Genomic DNA, 13,001 nt, shown 5'->3' on the forward strand with positions numbered 1-13,001 from the left:
CACAGTGGTATTTGTTTAAGTTGATATCATTGCATGTACGACAAGAAGTTGAAATAATAGAAGAACTTGCTACCTTTTGTTTGCAGCCATCATTGTTTACGTCTACCATGTGTTTGGAATGAGAACCGCATTTTGATTGGCTCTAGTGTACGAATTGGACCCAATGAAATGCGGCCTCCTGAGTCCGAAATTTAAATAGCTACATTCGTCAAGGGTTATATTACCGCTTAAGTATACTGATTATAGTTAACTCGTTCTTTGTTTTCAACTTTATTTCAAGTCAGTCTTGACGCTCGATTAAAATAAACCTTTCTATTACCACATATTACACTCGATAATTTCAAGATGTAGACGTTTTGTTTGTTATCAGTTTTTGTAGTTTAGTTGTAGTGTTAGTTTCCTTTTCTATTTAGTTTTCTTTTCTATGTAAATATTATATCGTCCTGAGGAAGGGACAGGTCGTCATGAACATTTGACAATTCACTGTTGGTCGTGTCGTTGGTCAATTTTAGTGCCTTTTATATCCTTTTTTATTTGACCTCGTATCTACTATTAGATCCGACACTTTGAATGTTGAGTGTTGTTGGATTTTAGTGCTTATATATAAAATAAAAAATCCTGTCTCACGAGTGAAGTAAATTTTATATCCAACAACAAAGACATTGAATTTTCTGTTGATTACATTTTCTTCGGTTTCTCCTACAGCACTTTTAGCTGTCCCTGTATAAAATCGCCATCTTGGTTCTTACGTAATTTATTGGTGGAATTTTCAATCGAATCTTGTTAACAGAAAATATGTGTAGGCTACATATGCATATGGGGCTGAATATGCATATGTAGGCCTAATGTTTACTTCACAGCACAATTGAAGGTAGGTAAATACTATTAGAAATTTCTGTCAATCAGATTTTTTTCATCTAAATAACTACTCATAAACTAATTCTAAAAGCCCATATTAGACATACCTTTGTAGGTTTATTTTTATACTATGTGCTACAGAGCACATATACCCCCAAATGAAAAAGCCAAAATTTAACACAAAGATGCATGATCTCCTGTTTTATTAATGTATGCACCAAAGCACATCATACTATGCTATACTTTATATAAACCAATTTTTTTCATTTGCTGAGCGAATTTTTATAGATATTCGATTGAAAACATACACAATTGTTGTTTAATCTGCTCACATCCTTCAGAGAAAAAAAAAATCACAAAATATCGAAATTTTTGAATAATTCTGAAAATCTAAATTGTTTACATGCCAGTTCTTCTTTTAAAATATTTGGAATTATATTCAAGGTTAACAAATAAACCTGTTTTACCATAGTTGACCAGAGCTATTTTGTAAAATGGTCTCTTAATTACGTAAACCCCCCATTTTGGTAATTTCAAGTTTTACAATTCTTCTTTGCACACTTTGAAAATAGTCAAATGTAACAGCTAATACAGTCTTAAAATCAAGATTAAACAGAATATAGCAATATATATCTTTACAAAACATACTGAAAAGTTTGTCCTACCAGACAATTAGACCACAAGGAGTGGGGGTGCGAACCCCCACCCCTTCCTTTTTCTCACAATTTTTGTTGTTGGTTATTCTCTTTTGTTGTTGCTATCAATCATATCATACATAAAAATGCATACATGCTATCTCATACTTATAAAAAAATTAATGTAGTGTAACATACATGTAGATTCTAGCAACTACAGCTCGTGTACAAATGTACTCGAAAGTACTTATGATGAACTTAACAGGAGTTCAAATATTCAACAACTTTGCTGATGACTTCCTTAGACTTTGTAATTCTAGGTTTCTTTGAACCATACACAAACTCATTAAAAACAGTCTGAATTCTATTGTGGGGGTCACGCCTAAGTATGATTTTTAACTTGTTTAGGCTTAGATTGCAAGCTATGAGCCTTTTAGAGATCAGTATAGATATTGCATTGCCTTGTACCATTGAAGCTAGTGAGGACCTGACACTATAATAATTCATGGTAAACATATCTCAAGATTTACAATTGAACGCTAAATTTCACTTGTACAGTTCTCGTAAACTACAAAATCAGACAAAGCATTGTTTGCAAAATAATTTTTCCCAAGACATAATCTGACCAAGTTTTCTTGTTTGAAATTTCCCATTGTTTTCTTGTCAAACACTTTTTGTGCAAGTTTATATGTATCTAAGAAACCTAAAACATTTTCTCCAAATCTTTTCAGAAGACCAAGTCTCTGCAAATGATAGTGAAGAATTGGCAGATCAAAGTTCTCAATATTGTGGCCACAATAACAGGTTTTGAAGGACAGTCTGTTATAAACTCTACAAACTGGGTCAAACCATTGACTTGATCTGTTAAAGAGACAGGTTCTCCACGAAGAGTGAGTTGTCCCATGTCATATCTGAGACCTGTTGCAGCTGATGCTTTTTTACAGACTGGTATACGTGGGTTGAGATAAATATTGATGGTCCTATCTTCACAAACTGCAGCAATCTGTATGATGTCAGATGTTCTCTTGAAAGCAAAATTAAGAATTCTATTTTAGTCCAATGACAATAAAAGAATATTTGTAAGAATATTTATAACTGTGAACAGGGAAAAGGTAAACTGGAGAAAACAAATCTTACTAAGTCCAGTATTTTCTAAATCAAAATACAGCAAGCAGCTACTCTCTGGAGAAATCATAAGAGGCTCTGGATCAATGTCATCAAGATCAATGTCTTCCTCAAGACCAATTTCTGACTTGTATGATTGACCTGTTGTAAATAAAATTCAAATAAATAACAATGCATTTCCAATAATACAACTCTATAGGAGTAAATAAAACACAATAAATTAAGATAAAGTAAAAGATTATTTTTGTATCTGCTTTAACTGAAGTTTTACCTTCCAGTACATTCTTTGCTGCTTCTTTAGACAATTCTAGCCGACGTCTCTTGGTGGGGATTAAACTCTGTGTCAGACGCTTCCGTGTCAACTTGTTGGCAAGTCTTATGGTATGTTTCATTGTAAAACTGCCTGGTGACAAAGCCATTTTATTGTTCAGCTGCAGAAAATAATTGATGTAGTATATTTAAAAGCAGGAAACTTACATTAAATCTTGATAATAGGAATTAGTTTTGAATAAAAATAATTGTCAGTATATATCTCTATGTACACCTGTACATGTTTATTCAAATGAACAAAATTAGGTTTGCTGTTAGTAAAAAAAAGAAAGAAAAGGAACAGAACAAATAACAATAAATTGCAAAGAAAAACAAATTTCAAGATCATCAACTTGTAACTTTCAACACATTTTTCTACCTCTGATATGTAACAATTTCCCATATTCTTTTGACATACAGTAGCTGAAAGTCTAGCATACATATGTTCTGAACCTCCATAAACCCTAAGAACACATTATTTACATTTTTAAACCCCATATTTCAGATTCAATTGCAAGTTATCTGATCATATCCAGAAAAAAATATTTTTTCTCTAAATAAAGAGAATTTATCCAAAATACTTACAATCTCTTTGGGGCTTCAGCAGAGACCATATGGTTGAAATTCTCATTTACTTGGGTGGAACCCATCATGGCCGGCTCATCTCCCTTACTTTAACACTTTTTGAGTAGACTTTCTAATGCTTCCCGAAGTAAAGTGTAGGAGAGAGGCTTTCCATGCGGCAAATTCCTTGGTTTGTAATTGGTGTTTTCACCCCGGCACCAAGTTCCACAATATTCATGTTCACCTAAAAAACAACAAGTAGTTAAAATATTTTTCACTTTTTCATTCCTAATTTTGTAATGTCCTATTCATGGATATTCTTACCATACAAATGCGGAACAATTTTGCCAAGTTCAGTTTCAAGGTGTTTAGCCTTGCCCTTGTTTTGCTATACACAATAGGTAAAACATCTAAAACAAAGAAGGAAGAGATACATGTACCTATTACCTATCACACTTAGAATTAATGAGGGTTTTTTTAGACCACTGTTGTTCAAAGTATATTTTACTGAAATATTACACTTCAGAAATACAAACCTTTCAATGTGACCTCTAACTTTTTGATTTTTCAAAAGTTTATGGGTGTTAGCCAGCTCCATTAAAGCTCCTGTGAAACCTTTTTCGTATGATTTCTGTCAACTCTTTTTGTGATATGTGGGTCCACAGTTGCTTTTACACGGGCAATGGTTGTCGAGTCATTCTGCATGACTAAAGTTCCAACCTGTAAAATACAGTGGAATCATTTATAAGTAATAAGTAATAATGTAGTAAAACTGTAAAACCATATATTTGACATTGCTAATAGAATCAAGCATTCAGTAAAAATATACCTTGCACCCTTCATCTTGGATTGTCGTCAGCATTTCACAGGCCATGGCTGGCTCCATCGCCTTTGCTGATCCATGCCAATTTCTTTGACAGTTGTGTTTTCTGGGTGGAACTCCTTTGGCTGTTGCAGCTAAACACATTCTACATTTCTTACTCTTAGAAGAGAAACTTACAACCTTTTTAGTTTTTTCTCCAAATAGAGATACATAGCCTGGAACAAGATAAATATTGATATACAATTACACTTACATGTACACGTCTTAGAATATGCTACCAGTGGGTACATGTACTACATTTATAAGAAATCACAAACTAGGTTCTAGATGGAAAATCAAAACATACAACATTATCAAGAGGATATACCAGTTAAACTATTGTATCCTCTGCCAGTACTTCTCTTCTGCCAGGAACCATCAAGAGACATAGTTATGTTTCCATCACTCCTACAATGTGAATATTGAATGAATAGCAAGAATGTGCTATTACACAAAAATATACATTGAATACAACTGAAAAATTAAATATCAATTTTGGTAAATAAAATTACAGTTTCATTTCTTCTTGAAGAACTTCATTACAGCTCTGCCCTGCCATTTCCTCAAGATGTTCCCCACCACTCTTTCTCTCTGTTTTAGACTCTTATCTGTGATCCCTGGGATGTTTAGAGCAGCCAGAAATGCATTTATTTTATAACCACAATTTACCATACCTAAGATTTTAAAGAAATACAATGAAAACATGCAAAATAATTCATTCAGATGTAAACTTGAACATTCCTCAAAATACTGATAAGGTATTACATTTGGCTGTGTATTCATTTTAGTGCCTTTAGCGGAAAGCAGCTTCCGCTAATTCAAGTACACACTAAATATTTTGCACATGCATGCATAAATCAAAACATTAAGAAATGCACTAAATCAAATCTACACTAACTTGTTCAAATATCCATTTCCGCCAAATTTTGTACATGCTTAATACAATGCATTAAATGTAATTGATTTATTTATATCTACTCATTTACAAGATATAAATTAAACCTGCAACAAGTTTCCTGTTGACATCCCAAGCATATTGTTTCTTGTCTGCTTTCGCTTTATGCTTACTGCCAGTGGATGTGTCATTAACAAAGGATCAAGTAGGCTGTGTGAATTGTACCTGAAGAACCTGTGGTTGATCAAATGTTATCATAAAGGGTATACCATACTTTTTTTTAAATAAACCAGATCTTTGAATCACAATCACATATGCATTGATTTACAAAATTAAAAAAGACAAATACCTGTCCTAGTCCAAATTTCCTTTCCCCATTAGTGTTGACAAGATGAAGTATGTTGCCACACATGGTGCAGCCTCTATTCAAATTATCTACTAGTGTACCAGTTCTGCGATGCGTCTCCCAACACGCCACGAACTTGCTGCACTTTCTGACACAGGAGTACGTATGGCGGGGGTAAAATCGTTCTCCTGAGATGGATCTTCATTTTCAACATCTAAAATTTACACATTAAATCATTGATTCTTTTGTTACATACACCAACACAGTGCAGGAACCTCGCACAATAATTGTTTTACTTTTCATGACATGAAATTACACTTACCGTGTTTACTTTTCGAACCTCTGACTTCTCTAGCTTTCTCTAGTCCCTCGAGTCTGCGGAGGTTCTACGCTTTCTCTAGTCCCTCGAGTCTGCGGAGGTTCTACGCTTTCTCTAGTCCCTCGAGTCTGCAGAGGGTCGACTCTTTCACAAAGGTGCATTTTTTTGAACGAGGCATTCTTGTATTGTGAATAATGATAACTATATGATAAGTTTGGAGAATTTTTCGAAAGTCGAAGTTATAACCGGAATTTAAAATTTAAAACCGGATACGTAAAAGCAAGGCCTTTTGAGTCACTCTGGCACAAAGTACTGGAATGTTTAAGTCAACGCCTGACATAAAAAAGAATACGTCATGTACCAGAAAAAGCTACATAATTTGCAGTTCTTGCATATTGAAAAGTTTTACACTACATAATAACTTACCATATCATGCAACATTGTCGCCATTGAAGTCCAGTACAATTAAATGTATACAATTCACAGATCTATGTCAATTGATATGACGTGACGTCATCTGGTACATTTTATAGGCCATGACACATTTTATGCTTTGATAGGCGGATCAAACAATCCCCCAAGTGAAAATTAAGTTATTTTGGGTAGGGCCTATTGAAAAAAAATACTCCTACTTAACTCGCTATGAGTTAAGTCCTGTTATTGAAATGAACATAACAAGTATTGTTGTTCAGGCAAAGAAACCGAAGAAACATAACTTGCAATCAATTGAATTCCACGGTTTTGACATTATCTCCCCAAATACTTATTATGAAACTTTCCCTCTTTCTAATCCCTGTATATATATATATATATATATAATATATAATAGTGCGCAAGTGCCAATTGCTAGTCATGTCAACGAAAATCCAAACCCTCCCTCCCCTCACCCTTTTTTCTAAGCATACGTGCATACCATCCGTGTTGCGTTTTTGCAGTCTCTCTTTTTGTGTTTTTTCAGATCCATTTTGTTCACGTCAACGTGACTTGACTCTCCGCCTTCACGAAGCGTCATGGCTCTACGAATTCACGAAGTGTCAGTGGTCAATAATAGACAATCGCGAAATTGTGCTAAGCCTGCCACATATTTTGTTTCATTCCAGGTTCGTGGCCAATAATTGGGCTTATTGACATTGAATGATTGATGAATGTTGACAGATTGAAATGATTAATAAATATATTGATTGATTGACACATTGGTGGATTGAAATATTGATTGATTGAAAATATTGAGTGAATTATTGATTGATTGACACAATGGTGGATTGAAATATTGATTGATTGAAGATATTGAGTGAATTATTGATTGATTGACTGAAACATGCATGGACTATTGATGCTACAACATAACTATCCAAAAATCGTTGTAGATCATGTATTTCATTGCAGAGTGTATATGATATGCATACTGATGTTTTGTATTGATATGAACAATGTCGTTGAATTGGAAATATGTTGTTATTAAATAAAGCCATGACAAAGACTACCAATACGTGTTATTGTTCTGTTCTATTGAAATAATTCTATATAACGTAAAATGAAAGTTGTCTTATGTATTGCGGATAAATATTGTCGGCATGTAGTCATTTTCACACTGTGAAAATAACAACTTTTATTCAATGGATAAATTCCTGTATTTCACTGTTGGAAATGTAATAAATTATAGTACTTGTATTTCACTGTTAAAAATGTAATAAATATATATACCTAGTATTCTTCTGTATAACAACACAAGGCTACCGTCTTTACATTTCCGTCTACGAAAACATTTGTATTTAAATTTAAATGCATGTACATACATTCTCAAAGATTTGTTCATATCGATAGAAAGTTAAATGATTTATGACTAGTTTTCATCAGCATGTAGACGTTCTACAATAATTGTCGTGTTATTTATAGCAAATTCATTTGCTGGAGAAGGGCTGCAAAATTCAGTGAGGGATCTTTATCGTGGCACAACAGCTGTGACATGGGGACTCGGTGTTTGCGGTCTCATCCAAAGGACCGCCCTGTTCGGTAGCCTCTTATGACAAGCAGGAGATACTGAGGATATATTCTAACCCGGATCCCTACGACACCTTAATATTTAGATAATTGTTTTTAACCATGTTCTTATGTCTAAAACAATATGTACACCGATATCGTATTGAAGAGGAAATTCTAACTATTCCATGACTCTGTATTTGCAAAACATTTTTGTCAAATCAATGATAAACCAAAATGCCGAAGATAAGCATAATATGATAAAACATTAAAAAAATGAAAACTATATAACTACATATGTATTCAGTACCTGTCAAAGGTAAACTTACCTTCCCTCATCATTTACTGAAGATTAACGATACAGCAGACTTTACGTATTTAATTAAAATAAAACAGGAACAACAATATCAACTTTAAGTCATCAATCAATTATTTATATTCCGGGTTTACTCCGTTTACTTGATAGGGCTCACGGTGGTTGTCACCGGTCGACAGGGAATGCTTAGTTCTCTTTGGCACCTGATCCACCTCTGGTATGCCCAGCGGTCCTTGCTTGCCCAACTCTTTATTTTGTATTCCTTATAGGAGTTAAGACATTGATCACTGTTCGTTGTCTTCACCTTTCATTCACTAAAATAAACTAAAAAACATTAGTTACATTTTCACTTCTCTTTAAATTGTCCTTAGGGAGTTGATTTTGCGCATGCGCGAATATATAAAGGAAGCAAAGTGTGTACATGTAACTACCTCATCTCATGACTCGGTGTTGTGTTTAACATAAGTCGTGTGTAAACCGAAAATTCACACTATACCAAATTTTGTATTTTTGGGGGGTAAAACACGATGAAAAATTCCGATCCCCATGCCTCACCAAACTTACAACAAACACGCATGGACAAAACTACTCGATTATACTCGATCGGCTTTGCGATAGTTTTGTTATACTACTTGCCTGTCAAATTTTTTGGATAAATCGTCCAATCGTCAGGATATACATAAGCTAAATGTGTGCAAACCCTAATACTAAATCTACAAACGGACGTACGCTGCAAGTTTCGCCTTGTTAGTCATTATGGACAACTCCTTTTTCCTCCAATGGGCAGACCCACAAATCACGAAGTGAGATTTCATTTGTACCTGTGCATGGATTTCAATAGTGTTTAACATTTTTAGTGGGGAGGGGTTGGTCCTGTTCACTACATGGATTCAATTCATTATTTCAAACTTTTCATTCTTACATCTCCACTATTATTCCTTTCTGCTATATAAGTGTCGGGTGGTCACTTTGCGGAAAATGTACGTTGTCCAAAAAGTTTCAATTTAATGTGCATGGATTTTCACCAACTTCAGAAGGAGAAAAAATGTTTACTTTCAAAGTCACAAATTGTTTCATCGATTTAAGAATTTAAAAAAAGGATATTTGATTCTAAAGTCACATTATTATCTCACACAAGAGAATTCCGGATACACTAAATACATGTACCAGAAAGGAATGAATGAATACTAGCATACTTTTCAAAATAATATTATGAGGCGTCCTTTGATTCAATAGAATCACGTGATTTGTTCGCTCCATTGGCTAGATAAACAGCACGTGCCGTATGCGAAATATATATATTAACAGTATGCAACATGCAATTCGAGGAGAGGTAAATTTTTCATCAAATTGCACATGCGGTATATTTTGTCCAGTTTGCTAAAACATATATATTGATTGATTTCCTATTTAATTCCAGTTTTAGACATTTTAGTATGTTTAGAAAAGCAACAACCAAGGCTTGATCAAGCCCTGATTAGCTCCTAATACATCTCTCTCTCTCTCTCTCTCTCTCTCTCTCTCTCTCTCTCACACACACACACACACACACACACACACTTACACATCATTTATCATGTTAATGAAAAAAATCGCCACATTCTCACAACTTCGTATAATTCTTTTTTATAATTTCATCATTTATTAGAAAGTATACATATTATTTGGGATAAAATATCCTAGGATACTCCTGCATAATTCTCATCAATGGTGCCAGGGGCCCATTGGATTGAATGTATTTTATTATGATTATCATTTTATATAAGGCATATATATAATTCATATGAAAATACATAATATCACTATATGTATAATAACAAATATTTTTCGAAGTCATAAAAATATCATATACAACGTTGATGTAAATATATCAACAGTAGAATAACATAGTTACTCAAGGAATAATATATAAACAATGTAGTCCTACGTTGACCGTATAGTTATAATGATAAATATTTAAGGATGGTATATACTGGTCTTTTCACAGCAGTCAAGTTACATTAATTTACAAAGATGTTCAAAAAAATTATGCTCTTTTGCATTTATATACTGATGTATAGAACCATAATGATTTCTTGCATTATACATGTTAAAAGTCGTTTCACTTAAAGAATCTCATCTACATAACATTTAATGTTTGTATATTCTATAGGCTATATAAGTAATAAGTAAATTTAAGGATATGGTTTTATCATTTTGTTTTAGAAAAAAATCCAACAACAATGTGCTTCCATTGAACTTTGAAGGATAGATAACTGCTAACAGTGTTCCATGTATTCAAAACATTAGCACACTCGTAAATCAAATGTTTCGTAGTCTAAACTTGCTTACAATGTGTACATTCATTCTTTACATCTTTTTACCAATTGCTAATATATGCATTATTACATAATATGTTATTCAATAACTTATAACTGAATTCCGCTATCTGTTTGTCTTTCAAATCTTTAATTTTACATTTATAAATGTTTATCAAATTTGAATCACTGAATATTCTGAATTCTTCAGACAGTAATGCCTGGAAATTGGGTTTGCAAAACTTTTTATCAACTAAATTTTCATAAAAAAAAGATTACTTGATGTTTTAAGTATGTCGGTAAATCCAAGAAGGAAGTTAAAATTAGTGACATTTTGTTTATTTACACAGCTTGAATTGGAAAAATCGTTTAGTCCTCGAATTTTTCTCGTGATTTTCATAATAATTTTGTATTCACATAGCCAGTTAGATTTGTCATTAATATTTGAATAATGTTCTAGCGGTTTAAAAATTCCATCATCAAACAAATCACTAACATGTAAGATACCATATCTCGCCCAATTATCGAAGAAAATGGGGTTTCCTTTATATTTCAGATTTGTGTTGTTCCATCATGGTTGTTGTAAAATATCATCAGGTAATCTTTTATAAAAGTTTAGTTCGCTTTTACATTCATTAAAGCAACACAACATTTCTTTATAAAATAGGGGTAATTTAGTTTTGTTTAAATTCTCCGCATCAGTAGTTGAACATTTCAACATATAGTATATATCAAAGTTAAGTTTTCTACAATAATTATTTAAAATTTCAAGTAAGACTCCCTTTGAATTTAATAATCTCGGTATCCATGCTGCCTTTAATGCTTTTAATTTGCATCATACGTCTACTATTGAAAGACCACCTCTTGTTACATCTCCAACCAAAGTGTTTCGTTTGATTCTTTCTTTTTCGTATATTAATCAGAGTACTGATAATACTGAAAGACTGTGGCGTGGGTTGGAGAGGAACATGAAACTCAAATCCATGCACTGTTTCACTCTTGAGCTTATAGGGGATATTTCATCAATTTGAAAATGATCACCTTGTTAATGGAAAATGGCATTAGAGTCTATGACCTTGCCAGTTTGAAATATCAACCATTCTAGCATACTGTGGCACTAAAAACTTAAATATTAAACTCAGAAGAAGCATAGATGTTATTTTTCTTATTACCGGTCAAGATATCGATGATTCTTTTTTTAATGGTCTTATTAATTAACTGATAAGTAGGATTTTACTGTGTACCGATATGTATGGAATGTCAGATTTATATACTGTTTTTCAAAAGATATTTCAAATGAGTCATTCGTTATGTTTGAAAAATATTATTACATAAATATTTAATCTTCAGATTGTTCTCGCGCTCTATCATGTCATTCCAAAATGAATTAAAATAGATTTGTGAAGTTTTCAAACGATATCTCAAATATAATGTTTGAAATAGTTCTCAAATTTTGGTACATATCATGCAATAAAGAAAATTCTCGTATATTCTAATTGCTGAGGTAGTAGAATTTTCAATCATAAAATCTTACGCCTTCAAATATTATTAATAGAATTTATGAGTTTTCAGAAGATATTTCGTCTCAGTCAGAGTGTGTTAGTCGTGGTTTTTCCTGTACATATTTTTAAAATTATGTTTTTAAATTATCTCAAATACATATATACAAGTACTGTAAACTTCTCAATCATGTGGTATTTCAGTCAGAAAAAATTATCAAACTCAAAATGCCTCATATGTTTGAATAATTTCCATTTATGCTAATCATTAATATTTCTCTTGTTCATAGGTTTGCAAGTAGTTTTCAAAGGTTCAAATATTTCTCAAATTGTTCTCATTTGTTCAATAATTCTTACGGTAATATTGTTTATAGAAAATGTTTTCTTTTCTAAAGTCTCAAACATAGAAACCTCAAAATTATTAAAACGTAAATAATCTTAAAGGTAATAGAATGTTCGAGTTCTCAAAATATTTTGACTCAGTCAAAGTATATTGAATTTTAGTCGTGTATGATCCTAATTGTTTGTAACTTTTTATCCTATTTTCTCTCGTATATAATCCTAAATTCTAAATCATTTGTTATTCTTATCTTTAAATAGTTCACAGTCATGTAATCGTAAAATCAAATAATCAAGTTATCAAACAATATGTAAGAAGAATTCATGTATTTAAACTATTTTCATATAACTTGTTATTCAATAAATGTCTGAAGTCTTGAAATTCTTAATAACTAATTCTCAAAGAAACAGAATGTTGGAGTTATCAAGAAGATATCTAGAGTAGACTCGATCAGAGTTTACGGTCCCGTGGGGATCCGGGTTAGATAAGGTCCTCAGTACCCCTTGCTAGTTGTAAGAGGCGACTAATATGAGTGGGTCTTTCGAATGAGACCGCAAAACAGAGGCAGGTGTGGCACGATAATTGATTGATAGATGTTTGGCGCCGTTTTTGGCAATATTTCAGCCATTTTACGGTGGTTAATTAATTGAAATATG

At 32.7% G+C, this 13,001-nt stretch overlaps 1 pseudogene; it reads right to left on the bottom strand.

Annotated features, from left to right (window-relative positions):
• Positions 1-2,931: 2,931 nt before the first annotated feature.
• On the bottom strand, positions 2,932-6,074 carry LOC125654249 (uncharacterized; annotated as a pseudogene).
• Positions 6,075-13,001: the final 6,927 nt, after the last annotated feature.

The sequence above is a fragment of the Ostrea edulis genome, chromosome 7 (assembly GCF_947568905.1).
Source record: "Ostrea edulis chromosome 7, xbOstEdul1.1, whole genome shotgun sequence".
NCBI lineage: Eukaryota > Metazoa > Mollusca > Bivalvia > Ostreida > Ostreidae > Ostrea > Ostrea edulis.